The sequence below is a fragment of the Amblyomma americanum genome, chromosome 2 (assembly GCF_052857255.1).
Source record: "Amblyomma americanum isolate KBUSLIRL-KWMA chromosome 2, ASM5285725v1, whole genome shotgun sequence".
NCBI classification, from domain to species: domain Eukaryota; kingdom Metazoa; phylum Arthropoda; class Arachnida; order Ixodida; family Ixodidae; genus Amblyomma; species Amblyomma americanum.
Genome location: NC_135498.1, coordinates 207607695 through 207622451, shown reverse-complemented (window position 1 = coordinate 207622451; position 14757 = coordinate 207607695). Strand labels below are relative to the sequence as shown.

Genomic DNA, 14757 nt, shown 5'->3' with positions numbered 1-14757 from the left:
ATGGTCTTCATGGTAGCCAACTTCTGTCCCGCTATCTTATTTCCATTTATCTCCACCTCTTCTAGGTTTGTCCTTACGTTCTTTCTGCTGGTGAGTTTGTTCACTGTTTCCCAATTTATATTTTGCGTTGGTATGATGGCGGCAAAAGCAGCTTTGGTAATAGTTTTCTTTCTCTTTCCTTAAGTCTGAATTGAGTTTGTTGCATCAGCATGATCAGCCTCACTACACCCACTGCAGGGCAAAGGCCTCTCCCATGCCTCTCCAATTAACACTGTCCTTTGCCAAGACCTTTTTAAATCGTTGAAAAGGTTTACGTTCTGTTGAGCAATAAAAGTATGGTACGTCTCATTTGTTCTCTTCTTCTGTAAAGTGTAGCAGCAATCCGTGGCTTTTTTATTACTTTATTTTTCTTGCATAATAGAAACGCATCATCATATCAAACCTTTAACCTGCTGTAAAATTTTTGCATGCTTCATTAGGTTCATTACAATCGTACACATTGGCCCAGTATATAGCCTAACCTAAAAAAAAATTTTCCGGAGCAATTTGTCGTCTATTTTCCGGTATTTTTGTACCCCTGGAGGGTTTCTGCGTGTAAGGCGACTAGTAATACTAAACACGAGAAGATCATCGTCTATGTCGCACATTATAACTCTGCCCATTAGTTCTGATTGGCTGATATTCGTAACGCAAGCATCTATGGTTGAAGGTGATCTAGAACTAACATGTGTGGGTACAGCAACCAAGTTCTCACATCCATACAACACATTCAACCTCTTGTATTCCATCCCGTATTGATGACTACTACATGCGTTTATGTTTAGGTCACGAACGATTAAGAAAGGAAACCTACTTGTTTGAGAAAACTGCAGTAATTCCAGAAGAATGTCCATAAAGGCGCGTATACAGACAGCTGGCTCTCTGTAGATGGCAGCGAGCTGAAACTTAGATGTTTAATTACCAAGCATTCAACATTTCCGTTTGTAGTTCTGTACTCCTCGATTATGCTATAAGCATAGATGTGTTGTTCTTTTGCGATCGACGAATAAGAGTATCCTGCGTCTTTGGATGCGCTCGGTCTGCTACGATCTGCGAGGAGCATTGCACAGTGAGCGAGTGAAGTGGTTTGTTGCCGCACTTGTTTTCTAATCGAGCCCGTACAGTTCAGGGTTCGTTTAACCAAGAGCAGGAGTCGAAAGCATTCCCCGGTGCAGAACCTACATCTCTAGCGCAGTTACAAGTCGGTCCAGTGCAAGCAAGTAATAATCGTAAAATGAAAAAGTGTCAGGAAAAACCTTCAGCCTGACTGCGTCCGTCCGTTTGCATTAGGCGTCGTCTCCTTCCTCCTGCTTTAGCAGTGCGCGAAAGCAATTCGAGAAACCCCGAAGTTGTGAATACTTTCACATAAAGATATATATATATATATATATATATATATATATATATATATATATATATATATATATATATATATATATATATATATATATATATATATATATATATATATATATATATATATTGTTACGCCGCGGAGTTCGAGGAAGAAGATAGAGACGCGCAGAGTCTGATCTGGGCTCTGGGCCGTCGGCGACCAGCTTTCATCCGTAGAGCTCTCACCTGTACTAAAGCCATTTCATCCGCTACATTTGGTGAAGGTGCTGGGTGCACACACGTCCTGGATTCGCCAGTACCCTGTTGCAGCCGCCGTGTAATAGGTTTTCCAACTTTATCTCCTCAAGAGTTCCTTCCAATGCCTACCACGCAAGTGACGCAGACTCGGGTAGAGTAACCTGACGAAGAGACGGCCTTGCTCCATCAGCGAGAGCCGCGTACGTTCCACGGCGAGACCGAAGAGGACGTTGAAGAATGGCTTCGGCATTATGAAAGGTGCAGCAAGTACAACCGTTGGGACTCTACCGCCCGCCTGTACAATGTCATTTTCTATCTTGCTGGCACGGCTCTGACTTGGTTTGACAACCACAAGGAAATTCTCACTACCTGGAGCCGATTTGTCGAAGAAATCAGTGAGTCCTTCGGAGACACTCTTTCGAAGAAGGAACGCACTGAGCAGCAACTTTCTCAGAGAGCCCAGCTGCCTGCGAAACATGCTCGCGGTACATCGAAGAAGTCTTGAAACTTTGCGGCATTGTCAACCGGCAAATGCTAGAAGATGATAAGGTCGGACACCTTCTCAAGGGGATTGCTGAGGACGTGTATCACTTCCTTATTTCACGCGACACCCTTGATACGGTTGCAGATGTCATAAAGCAGTGTCGTGCATTTGAGGCGCTTAAAGCACGCCGGATAGCGCCCAAATTCGGCCGCCTCTCGAATGTCACAACCGTCGCCAGCATCGACGTCCCCGACCCCGAAGACATCGCTTCTATAGTCAGGAGGATCATACGCGAGGAGTTGGCTGCTCAGCGGCCACGTACAAATTTTGATGTACATTACCAAGAGCCATCGAGGTCCGTGCCATCATGGGAACAGCCTACGCCATGGACTGCTGCCCCAAATGGCAACGGACCATGTTACACCACCGGCTCCGAGCGGACCCGGCAATCGACATCGCACCCTTATTTCCAGCAGCGACCGTCCCATCCTGGTGAAGTGCCTCGTGGTGCGCCCCGTCGCGTGTCTGTCGCCTCTCCTCAACCTCCAACGGATCCTGATATGAGCTACCAGAGCCACCAGCCGCCCATATGTTACGGCTGTGGATGCTGCGGACACATCTCCCGCTTTTGCCCGCGTCGACAACTTTCTCGACCCCCTGCACAACGTGCACCACGCTTCAGGAATGACGCCCAGTGGGAGCAGCCACCAGCTAGCTTCTATCGGCCTCGTTCTTCCCCCCGAGGTGCACGAAATGACTCCCCTGTCTCCGATCGCAGTATCACTCCGCCGCCGCAGCGCCAAGGCCATTCACCATCCCCACGTCGCCGCTGCGTTTCTCTGCCGCTGGGAAACTAGGTGGTGCGACCGATGGAGGTAAGGTCGCCGGACGGTCAATTTCAAGAATACCTCTGCCTATCATCATGTTAAAGAACAAAGTGTCAGTGTGTGTTGACAATGTTGAGACGGATGCTTTGGTTGATACTGGTGCCGCTGTGTCAGTTATGAGTCTGTCATTTAAGAACCGCCTTGGACACAAAGTTATGTTTGTGTGGGACAGAACTGGTACGTTCTGTGGAGTTGGGGGTGAAACTCTAGTTCCGGTTGGCCTGTGCTCGGCTTCATTTGTACTAGGTGACGAGTGCTACAGAACAGAATTCGTTGTGCTGCGACGTACTACACATGACGTTATTTTGGGTGTTGACTCTTTGCGCGAGTGTGGTGCAACGCTTGACTTTGGTAGCGGTGACATTACTTTGAAGTCGAACACTATTCCGGCATTAGTGGATAACCTGTCCCGTTATCATGAAGGAGTTCTCTCCCTGACAGAATATGTGCTGCTGCCTCCGATGACGGCAACATTTTTGCCCGTGAAATCATCGGACCATTTCTTGGGAATACACTCAATAGCCGTCGAGCCAGATATTCAGAACGGGGCGAAGAAAAATGTATTTGTGCCACGTGCCATCCTGGAGGCAGTGGGTGGTCATGCACACCTCTGGACTGTGAATGTGTCAGAAGAGCCTGCTCGTCTTCCTTCTGGTCTAGTACTCGCGAGTTTTGAGAACCATGGACCCCCCCCCCCCCCCCCATTGAAACTATTTCTGAATGCAGCGGCGCCGCGCAAGCAAAAGTCTGAATATGGGGCTGCGCTTGAGCGCATGGTCAACAAATCGCTCCCGTCTAGTGAACGCCATACTCTGAAAGGCATTTTGATGGCTCATATCCAAGTATTCGACTTTGCCTCCAACGGATCTCGTAGCCATTTCCCTGCCTCTCGACAGCAGCATGAAATTTACACTGGAAGCGCACCTCCTATTCGCCAGAACCCTTATAGAGTATCTCCGGATGAGAGCAAGTTAATTCAAGAACAGGTGGACGACATGCTGCAGAAAGGAGTTATCCGCGAGTCTTCTAGTCCGTGGGCCGCACCTGTGATCCTAGTCCGGAAAAAAGCCAATACTTGGCGATTTTGCGTTGACTACCGTCGTTTAAATGCGTTGACCAAAAAAGACGTGTACCCGCTACCTCGCATTAACGACGCCGTCGATTGTCTGCATTCCGCGTCATATTTCTCTCCGTTGATTTGCGATCTGGCTATTGGCAAATTCCCCTGCGTCCATGCGACCGTGAGAAGACAGCTTTCGTAACCCCAGATGGCTTGTACGAATTTAATGTGATGCCGTTTGGTTTGTGCAACGCCCCCGCGACATTCGAGCGCTTTATGGACTCTATCCTTCGCGAGTTAAAATGGGAAATATGCATGTGTTATCTGGATGATGTCATCATTTTCGGCAAGACCTTCCAGGAGCACAATGCCAGACTGCGTGTTGTTCTCGAATGCATCGGCAAAGCGGGACTCATTTTGAACTCTAAGAAGTGCCATTTTGGGGGCCGGCAAGCTCTAGTTCTTGGCTTCCTCATCGACAACGATGGCATCAGGCCCGATCCGCAGAAGATCGCTGCAGTCAGCGATTTCGAAACTCCACGCACCCTGAAAAGCCTTCGGAGCTTCATGGGACTCTCTTCTTATTTTCGTCGTTTCATTGCTGGCTTTGCGCAAATTGCCCACCCCCTCACATCTCTTCTGCATAAGGATTCGCAGTTTGTGTGGACCCCTGAGTGCGAGTCCTTGTTCCATCTCCTCAAATCTTCTCTCACTTCAGCACCCCTCCTGCGGCACTTCGACCCTTCTGCTGTGACGGAGGTTCACACTGACGCCAGCGGCGTCGGTCTTGGGGCAGTACTTGTCCAGCTGCATAGTGGGGCTGAGAACGTTGTTGCCTACGCCAGCCGCACGTTAACAAAATGTGAGCGTAACTACACTGTCACCGAATTGGAGTGTCTCGCAGTTGTGTTCGCTGTGCACAAGTTCTGACCCTACTTATATGGACGCCAGTTCACTATTGTCACAGACCATCATTCTCTATGCTGGCTCATCGGACTTCGCGATCCATCTGGTCGTCTGGCGCGCTGGGCACTGCGCTTGCAAGAATATAACTTTGCTGTCCCGTACAAAAGTGGCCGCCGTCACGCTGATGCAGACTGCTTGTCCCGCCACCCATTGCCGACTTCAGTTGCCGATGAAGACTGTTTGGACGGGTGTTTAGCCTCGCTCGCGCCGACCTTCCCCAGTAAGGCGACCTTTCGGCGCGAGCAACGTCGCGACCACTCACTGCAGCCCTTTATAGCAGCAGCAGAAGGAGGAGTAGATTCAACGCCCTTTACTGTCAAAGATGGCATTTTGTTCAAGAAGACCTACTCTGTTGATGGAGCTGCCCTGCTTTTGGTCGTTCCGAAAAGTCTCCGTCGGCAAGTTTTGCACGCTATGCACGATGACATAACATCTGGGCATCTAGGTTTCTCTCGCACTCTGCACCGACTTCGCCAGCGTTTTTATTGGCCGCAAGTTTATAAGAGCACCAAGCAGTACGATGCAACATGTGAAGAATGCCAACGATTTAAACCACGAACCATCCCGCCGGCCGGTCCTTTGCAGCCCGTCAAACCATCCACTTCCCCTTTTGAAAAAGTTGGAATTGACCTTCTAGGTCCTTTCCCAAAGTCTTTTGAGGGACGCCGCTGGGTGATTGTGTGTGTAGACTATCTCACCAGATACGTGGAAACCGCCGCTCTCGTTACCGCAAAGGCTGATGCTGTTTCGACGTTTCTCCTACACACTGTTATTCTTCGCCATGGCGCACCCCGTGTTATAATAAGTGATCGTGGAAAGCAATTTACTGCTGATGTCGTGGAATAAATGCTCCGGCTTTGTGGATCGGACTACCGACACTCCACACCCTACCAGCAGCAGACAAACGGTCTTACCGAACGCACCAACCGCACTCTGACGACAATGTTGTCCATGTATGTCTCGTCTGATCATCGAAACTGCGACGCAGTGCTGTCATATGTGACGTACGCTTACAACACTGCCAATCATGAGGTCACCGAATATTCTCCCTTCTATTTGCTTTATGCCAGAACTCCCCGCGTTTTTCTCGACACGATCTTCCCGTTTTCCCCCAACGAGAACGAGTCGGTTGGCCAGATACTATGCCATGCGGAAGAAGCCCGTCGTATAGCCCGTTTACGTACCCTGGCCTCGCAACGCCGTTCGAAAGAACTTTACGACCTGCGTCATCGTGCCGTGAATTACTCTCCAGGAGACTTTGTCTGGCTGTGGACGCCAATCCGCAACAGAGGGTTGTGTGAGAAGTTCCTGTAGAAGTACGATGGCCCCTTCGTCGTGTTAGACCAACTGACTGACGTGAATTACGTCGCCGCCAAAGTGACGACGGATAAACGCCGTTCCCGCAAGACACAAGTTGTTCATGTGGCTCGCTTGAAGCGCTGCCATCGCCGATCTACATAACTTTCTCGGGGACGAGACTCATCTTCACCCGAGGAAATTGTTACGCCACGGAGTTCGAGGGAGAAGAGGAGAGAGGCGCGCGCAGTAAGATCTGGGCTCTGGGCCGTCGGCGACCAGCTTCCATCCACCGAGCTTTCACCTGTATTAAAGCCATTTCATCCGCTACAATATATATATATATATATATATATATATATATATATATATATATATATATATATATATATATATATATATATATTGTTACGAGCAATTCGAAGGAGAACCTCCGGAGACGAGACGTAAAACTGTGGCGGTCACTGAGTGGTCCGAGCGCGCGAGCGGGAGAGAAACATCTTCTTTCTACACGTATGCAGGCGCTTTTTGTTCTTCTTCCACAGTGGCACGTATCACTGCCCCCTCTTCTGCGGCATCGCCACGATGCGGCTAGGAGGGAAATATCAGCAAAATACAGCTGCAGTGAACCGCTGTTCAGTCAGGGAGTCTGTCGTGAGAAGGCTTCATGCGAAGAACGTGCACGACTTCAGTACTGTGTGACCGGAGCGATGAGCAAGCCGCTTGGACGCTGCCTCTCTCTGTCCAGGTACCGTCGACTCGATTGTTCCGCGATGCAGGATCTTGAGACATCTCGACGTCAGCGGCCTTGCCTGCTGAGGTCGCTGGTGTTAGTTTTCCCGACGAGGACTGGGCGAGCGACGGCCAGCGGACTACTCTGGCGGCCGGGGCTGGACGCACGATAGCGCAGAGGAGAAGGTGAACGAGGACTCGCGCGCCTTCCAAAGTAAACACTGTTCTCGCGCGCCCAGAGATGCTCCGCAATCTCAGGCGGTCGTTCACCGTTCTGAGGACAGGGTGCGTCAGGACGGAAACCGGGAAGACCCACTTGGCGGTACGGACAGGCTCGGTAGAGATGACCGGGCTCACCACAGTGGTAGCACAGAGGCCTACGGTCCGGTGTACGCCACAAACCTGACTTATGAGGACGTGGCTGAGCTGTAGCAGGGGCAGCTTCATAATACGGGGTGGTGCTACTGACAGCAGACGCCGAGGGAACAGCGGAGCCAGGTGCGCTTGCGTGACATGTGCCAATGCTGCTCATGGCAGGTGTCGGAGTAGCGGGACCGTAGCCAGCCGAGCGACGTACAAGGGATGCATATGTGGGTCGGGCATCGAACTGGGGCGGCGCTTCGGGAACAGGAGGCGCCTGCGCCACCTGCCGCACTTCGTCCTTGACGAGTTCTGCCAGCGCTGCCAGGGGCCCAGGCGCAACCTGGGGCAGACGGAACCGTTGGAGTTTCTCCCGGACAACTGACCGAATCAGCTCGCGCAATGTGCCTGTACTGCCCCCTAGGCACGACGAAAAGGTTTCGGGCACAATGCTGTTGATGTCCCGATTGTACTGGTAAGTCCGTTGTTGGCGCGTCCTCTCCATGGTAGTCGCTTCGGTGAGATATTCCGCTACAGTGCGGGGTGGGCTGCGTACGAGGCCTGCGAAGAGCTCCTGCTTAACTCCTCGCATCAGATGGCGAAGCTTCTTCTCCTCAGTCATGTTGGGATGGCACGCTTGAATACACGGGCCATGTCCTCGATGTACATGCGCACACTTTCATTCGTGCGCTGGTTTCGGGAGTGCAGAGCAGCTTCAGCCTTCTCCCGGCGGTCGGCGTTGCGGAATGTAGCCAGGGGATTCTGGCAAAACGACTCTCAGGTAGGAAGAGTAGTCCTGTGGTTTTCAAACCGCGTTCGGGCAGATTCTTCCAGAGCAAAATATACGTTGTTGAGCTTGCGCTCCTCGCTCCAGCCGTTGTAGCGGGCGACCCTCTCGAAGGTCTCCAGCCAATCCTCAGCGTCTTCGAAAACGTCACCGTGAAAAGATGGCGGTGTCAGCGGTGGCTGGCAAACGATCGGCGCGAGGAGCCGGGGGTCAGTGTTCATGGCAGTTGGACTCACCGGGCTAGGCTGGGCCGGCGCCGGGGTCCCGGTGTCAGTGGCCATGCCAGTTAGACTCGGTGGCCGAAGCTGCGTCGTTCTTTTGGGCGGGGGAAGGGGCCCAAATTCAGGCGACTCTCCGCGGATACGGCGGCTGGGTTGCTGGTGGACAGGTGTTAGGTCCGTTGTGATGCTGTGTGGAGTGCGGTAGTCGGGGAGCGTGACCAAGCACTGCTCCACCAAATGTTACGAGCAATTCGAAGGAGAACCTCCGGAGACGAGACGAAACACTGTGGCGGTCGCTAAGTGGTCCGAGCACGCGAGCGGGAGCGAAACATCTTTCTCCACGTATGCAGGCGCTTCTTCTTCCATATATATATATATATATATATATATATATATATATATATATATATATATATATATATATATATATATATATATATATATATATATATATATATATATAAAATCACCAAAAATTGAAGAAACATAACAGGATTTAATTCTCGACGTTTTGGCTGAAGGACCAGCCTTTTTCGACACTCGAAAAGGGCTGGTCCTCCAGCCGAAACGTCGTGAATTAAATCCTGTTATGTTTCTTCAATTTTTGGTGATTTTATATTATATTGACCAAATCAGCTGCCAGAAATCACTTTTGATATATATATATATATATATATATATATATATATATATATATATATATATATATATATATATATATATATATATATATATATATATATATAATATTTCACGTCGGAGATGTGTTCGTTTCGCAAGCAATCTGAGATCAGTTGCAACCACACAACGTGTCACAAGGAGCGTACGCAGTGCTAGTCCGTTCGTCGCGGGCGGGAAGAATATTTCGCTGTTCTGGAATTGCAAACAGAAATAAATTTCGCCGCTATTCATATGTGTTTATTCCTTGGTATCCTGACCAATCTCTTGCAAGCTTATCGGTGGATTCTATTACTTTGTGCTCATGCTTATATGAGTCTGCGCTGCGCATATCAGTGACTAGAGAATGACGAAAATGTTCTTCTTTCATATGAAATGCTGCTGCCGATAAGCTCGATTGGTGCTTAAATGGGAGTGTTTCTGAGCCTGTCTATGAACGGTAATATTTTATGGCGTCTCGTCGCGTTCAACCCGCGTCTTCAAGCTACCGGGCTCCTTTCGAAACAAAAAGCCTTTATTGCTGGGCCGTAATGCACTGAGAATTAGTGCTATTTCTTTTGGACGCAGAACACATGCGTAAAACTCCAAGTGCCAGCATCTTGGGGCGTGATTGCTCACCTGAAACTAAAGCGTAACACTGCGCGTTTAAAATAATTAAACAAGCGCACTGCCAATAAGACGAGGCAGATTTCCGACAGCACTTGCCATTGCGGTCGAAACAGAGCTGTACGAGAAATTGATGAACCTATTGGGGCCAGGCGCACTTGCAGGAATCCGGAAGTAGTGAGGCCACGTGTACTTTATTTTTGTGCTTTTACGCAGTTTTATTGATTTTCACTGCTCTGTTTTGGATTAACTTTGCATATTTGCTGTCACGCGACGATAACCTATCACTACAGCCTGATTCAGCATTCTACTTCAGTGTCCCTTTAAAATGTATCTCGCTTCAAGAAAGGAGGCCGCGGAGGGCGACGTCTGGCAGGTGGATGTCCACTAGTCTCTCAGCTTCGCGGAATCTCTCGACGGCAGTGCAGCAAGACATGAACGCCTAAGACCTACCAAAGCCATAGCTGAAGGCTGCGTACGACCAGCAGGAGCAGGGTTAACGTGATCTCCTCGAAGTTTCAACTTCGGCATTGCAGATTGCCAACAGCGACTCGTCTATGCATGAAGGTACTGCATGGTGCCTGTCGGTGCCAGGCTTCGACACTGCTGGAGAGTTTGCTCATTAATATTATTCTGTATCTTTTAATGGAGTTCAAATTTATCACTGCCTTGTATATAGCGCAATTTACATTCAACTTGATAATTTTAAAGTATGGAATATTCATATGCATCTCGACTTCCTTTTACGTCCGCAGGTTATAAGTAGCCGTTCTCTCCTTCCCGCTCGACGAGTGTCGAGTGTTAGCGCGGGGACGTGAATCAAACAAGGAATCAAGATTTCAAAAAGAAACAGAAGGTTAGATTTGAATTGCTTCAAGCCAACATTAAGTCCAGACCAATAATCTGCTGAAGATAGGCTCTATGGACTCCCTTACGAAAACTCTTCGGAAAAAATGATGCATTACTTTCCAAAGAGCAAACAGCCCATTACGTAAGTTTATTTATTTATTTACAGGAATACTGCAAGCCTAAGTGCCTGGATATAAGCAGGAATAGGCGCACACGACATACGTAGCATCAATAACATTTCATGCATGGGAATGTAACAAATCACCAAAGACAAATCAACAGGCACTAGTAAGCAGTAAGTTAATTACAAAAAAACATTGCTGCACAAGGGAAAAGCATAAATTGGAATAATGGCAATGCAACTTGACTCCGCGGTCTGAACCAGAAATATAAATGCAACTAACAATATGGTGAACACACTTCGGTATTCACTGCATAAAAAACAGCGCAGCAGACGGGACCAAGAAAAGAAGATACATACACGGGCGCTGACTGTTTTTTATGCAAAGAATGTGCCAAATATCCCGTCTTATTCTTCTTTTCGATATTCAGGACAGGTCGCGAGAGAATGATACATATGCACATATGATATATATGCAATCTTGGAAAGAATGATTCCTTAAAAATATTAGTCTTGCAAGTATACCTTTTAATTTTTTTAGGGTGATAAGAACGTGTTGCACGCGGGTTAGCAGTATCGATGTAAAATGTTTTATTAATTCCTAACATGTCGTGATAAGCGAGTAAAAAAGTTTGATCAGCTCATTGTAACGCCTTGAAGGCAGGCTTTCCAAGTTTGCGGCAAGTAATAGCTGGGATGAGAATGTGCCCGAGTTATATGCGTTGTTGATGAATCTTACCGATTTGCGTTGTACCTTTGAGAGTTTATTGATATTATGTTGTGTGTGAAAATCCCAAACAGCAGCAGTGTATTCTAGAATCGGCCTGATGTTTGTTTTATATGCTAGTAGTTGTATGTCGCGTGTTGATTTTGCCAGTGTTCTCACATACCCGGACATTTTTATTGCCTTTTTTCTACATTTTGTATGTGCTCGCTTCATCTCAAATCGTTTGTAATTATTACACAAAATTACACAAATATATTTATAACTTGATACTATATTTAAAGCATGGTTGTCAAGGCAAGAAGTGAAGTGTAAAGGATTCTTTCTGCGAGTGGCCATTATTGTACAATTTTTTTTGCGATTTGTGATCCTTTGCCATGTGTGGCACCATTATTGTATTCGGGCCAGTGAAGTGTTTAAACCAAACTGATCTTCGGAACCACAAATTTAATTTTAAATTATACATTCGCCTGCAAAAAGTTTGACTTTGAGAAGAATTTCACAGGAAATGTCATTCATGAAGATTAAAAAAAAGTGGTCCAAGAGCCAATCCCGGAGGAATTCAGGACTAAAAAAAAGCAGGCCCAGAGGACACATTATCAATCTTAGCATTCTCACAATCGCACGAGAGATAAGCTTCGATTCATGCTAGCAGGATATCACTTTTATGTAACGACATTAGCTTTAACAATAGTTTAGGATGACACACTCGATGGAAAGCTCTTTCGAAGTCTAAAAAATAATGTCGACCTGATTATGCTTATCTAATGCTACAGCGAGATCGTGGCTTCTTTCATTGGTTTACTTCTACAGTCCCTTTTGAAACACGTACTACCGCATATTAATCACTTTGTTTCTGTCAAGAATAATGGAGGCGTGTTTGGAAATAATATGCTCGAGCGATGTGGCGCAAGTGCAACACACTGAAATGGGCTTAAATTATGCGGGTTGCAAGCGGTCGCTAGTTTTTGGGATAGGTGTTATTCGGGGTTATTTCCATCCGTTTGGAAGAGCGCGCATGCCAAGGATTTGTTAAATATGAGGGTCAGGTATTTTGCGCACCATTCGGCACACCTGATTAGAAAACATTTTTTGTATTTCACCTACACAGCGCGATTTCTTAGCATCTAGGTTTAGTAATAGCGAAAGTACACCTTCCTCTCCAAGCATAACGTTACCATTGGCCGGTAGGTGATCGTAGGGGTAGAATATGGCTTAAATTTACTATCGCGACAAATAATGGAGTAAAAATAATTATTAAGGACGTTTGAAAAAACAGATTGGTTCGCCGGTAGCACATCGTTCATGCACATACTATGCAGGGTTTGTTTTTTGGGGGGCAATGTGACGCAAAAACTTTCCTGGGGATGAGCGTATAAAATTTTTCAGACACATTTTGGTAATGAGCTTTTGCCTTCTTGGTGCTTGCTTTCAGCAGTGCTCGCAAGTCGCATATTTTGTTTGCGTCGGCCACGGACGGGTGTTTGTTATGTTGTTTTCTTGCCCATTACAACTTTCGTCCAAGACGGACGATTTGTTTGTTATTTCAACGGTTAAAATTGTGCCATGTCTTTCGCCTAAAGGGCACAAAGTTATCAATAGATTTTAAAATCAAGTCCTTGAAAAACCACCATAGCTGGTCACGAGAAGACTGGTTCGAATGGCAGAAAAAAACGAAGCTGGTAAATGAGCTCTAGAGTGCATGTAATCATCAACATCGCAAGGACACCAAGAGACTGGGAAAACACATTCTTGCCCTTCTTCTTTCGGAAAGGTATTAAGCTGCAGTGACAGACATATACATCTTACGACATGAAACGCGTTTAAAAATGTGGATTTCAGGGTTTTGTCGAAGAATGAATTTCCTGAAAAAAAGCAAGTCTAATGTAAATAACGCCTTGATCTGAATATGGGCGGGTTGTTTTACTAAGAGAGGTCATGAATTAAGATAAGATCGGCAAATGGTTCTGCTGCTCGAGATAGGGCATATGGAAAATCGTCGGCCCAATTGATGGAAGGCAGGTTGAAAACGCCAGCGAGCAGTATGCTACACGAATGGTTCCTATGCGAACACAAAAATTCATTCAGTTGTTTAAAAAACGTGTCGTAGTAGCGTGGTGGTCAACAAAATCCCGCTATAACTATACTGGTTTCTTCCAGGGATACCTTCATGATAGCCAGTTCTGTTACGCCAATATCCGGTAATCTTGTCACCCACAGCGACCCCTGAAATAAGACTGCGACGCCACCACAACGAGTGTCTGTGTCATTCCGAAATATACGCTAACAAAGTGGGCTTATTTCAGACACGCTTATTGTAGAGTTTAACCAGGTTCCTGTTATTGCCACAATGTGTGTGTGTGTCATAGCCAATTACGATGCTTTCTGAATAGGCTGTTTTGTTTATTACACTGCGGGCGTTAATTCACAGAAAACTTTTTTACTGTATCGCTTCTTTGATTCCATTCTGACCGTTTTGGACCAGCTATTGGAATCTTTATGTTTTGCACACTGTTCCATTCAAACAGTTTGTCATCAATGTTTACCTTGTCGCAAAGGAGCTTACGTTTTCTACCGGCCAGGTTTTGCTGAGCAGCACTGTCCCAGTTAATGAATTCTCCTCGTTAATGAATGGTTAATGAATTCTCCTCTGAGACAGAGATGGATTCTCCTCTTAACTTAGAACAGTTCTGCAGGACTTTCATTTTTTCGCGGCGGGGAACAAATTTCAGTATTACAGGGAGGGGTTTACTGCTTTGCCTGCGTCCAATTTTATGAATTCGTTCCACTGATGATACATGAACTCCCAGAGTTTTCTGAAGCTTTTTCAACTATTGCTTCTGTAAGTGACTCTGTGGGTTCATTCGGTTGCTTTACGATACCAAATATAAAAATGTTATTGCGTATTCCCCTATTGTCCAACTTCGTAAGTTTCTTTTGTACACTCAGGATTCCTTGCTCCTTAATATAGACCTTGGTTTCGATGTAACACAGTAAACAAAGCGCGGGTAGAACGCAGGACAAATACTAGACGGGACAAGCACTAGATAGGCACTACATGGTAGGCGTGGTAGGCACTACATAGGGCAAACGCGCAGTGTTTGATTGTGCGCCTCCTAGAGCACAACAATAAGCTTGGAAATATCACCAGAGACAGCTATCTGGCGGCCAATTGCAAAAAATGCGACGCAGAACCAACTTCCCATCCCCTGTTCGACAAGTCCGTCATTTTGTATCGGCACCTTAACGACCAGACCTAAAAAATCAAGGAAGCGTGTGACATAGCACGGGCAGGAGATCAATGCCTCAGCAAGACGTCTGTGGCATTATCTAGGAAATAGCTCGATTTCTTGG

At 46.9% G+C, this 14757-nt stretch overlaps 1 pseudogene; it reads left to right on the top strand.

Annotated features, from left to right (window-relative positions):
* LOC144120347 (uncharacterized) lies at window positions 1-4993 on the top strand (annotated as a pseudogene).
* Window positions 4994-14757: the final 9764 nt, after the last annotated feature.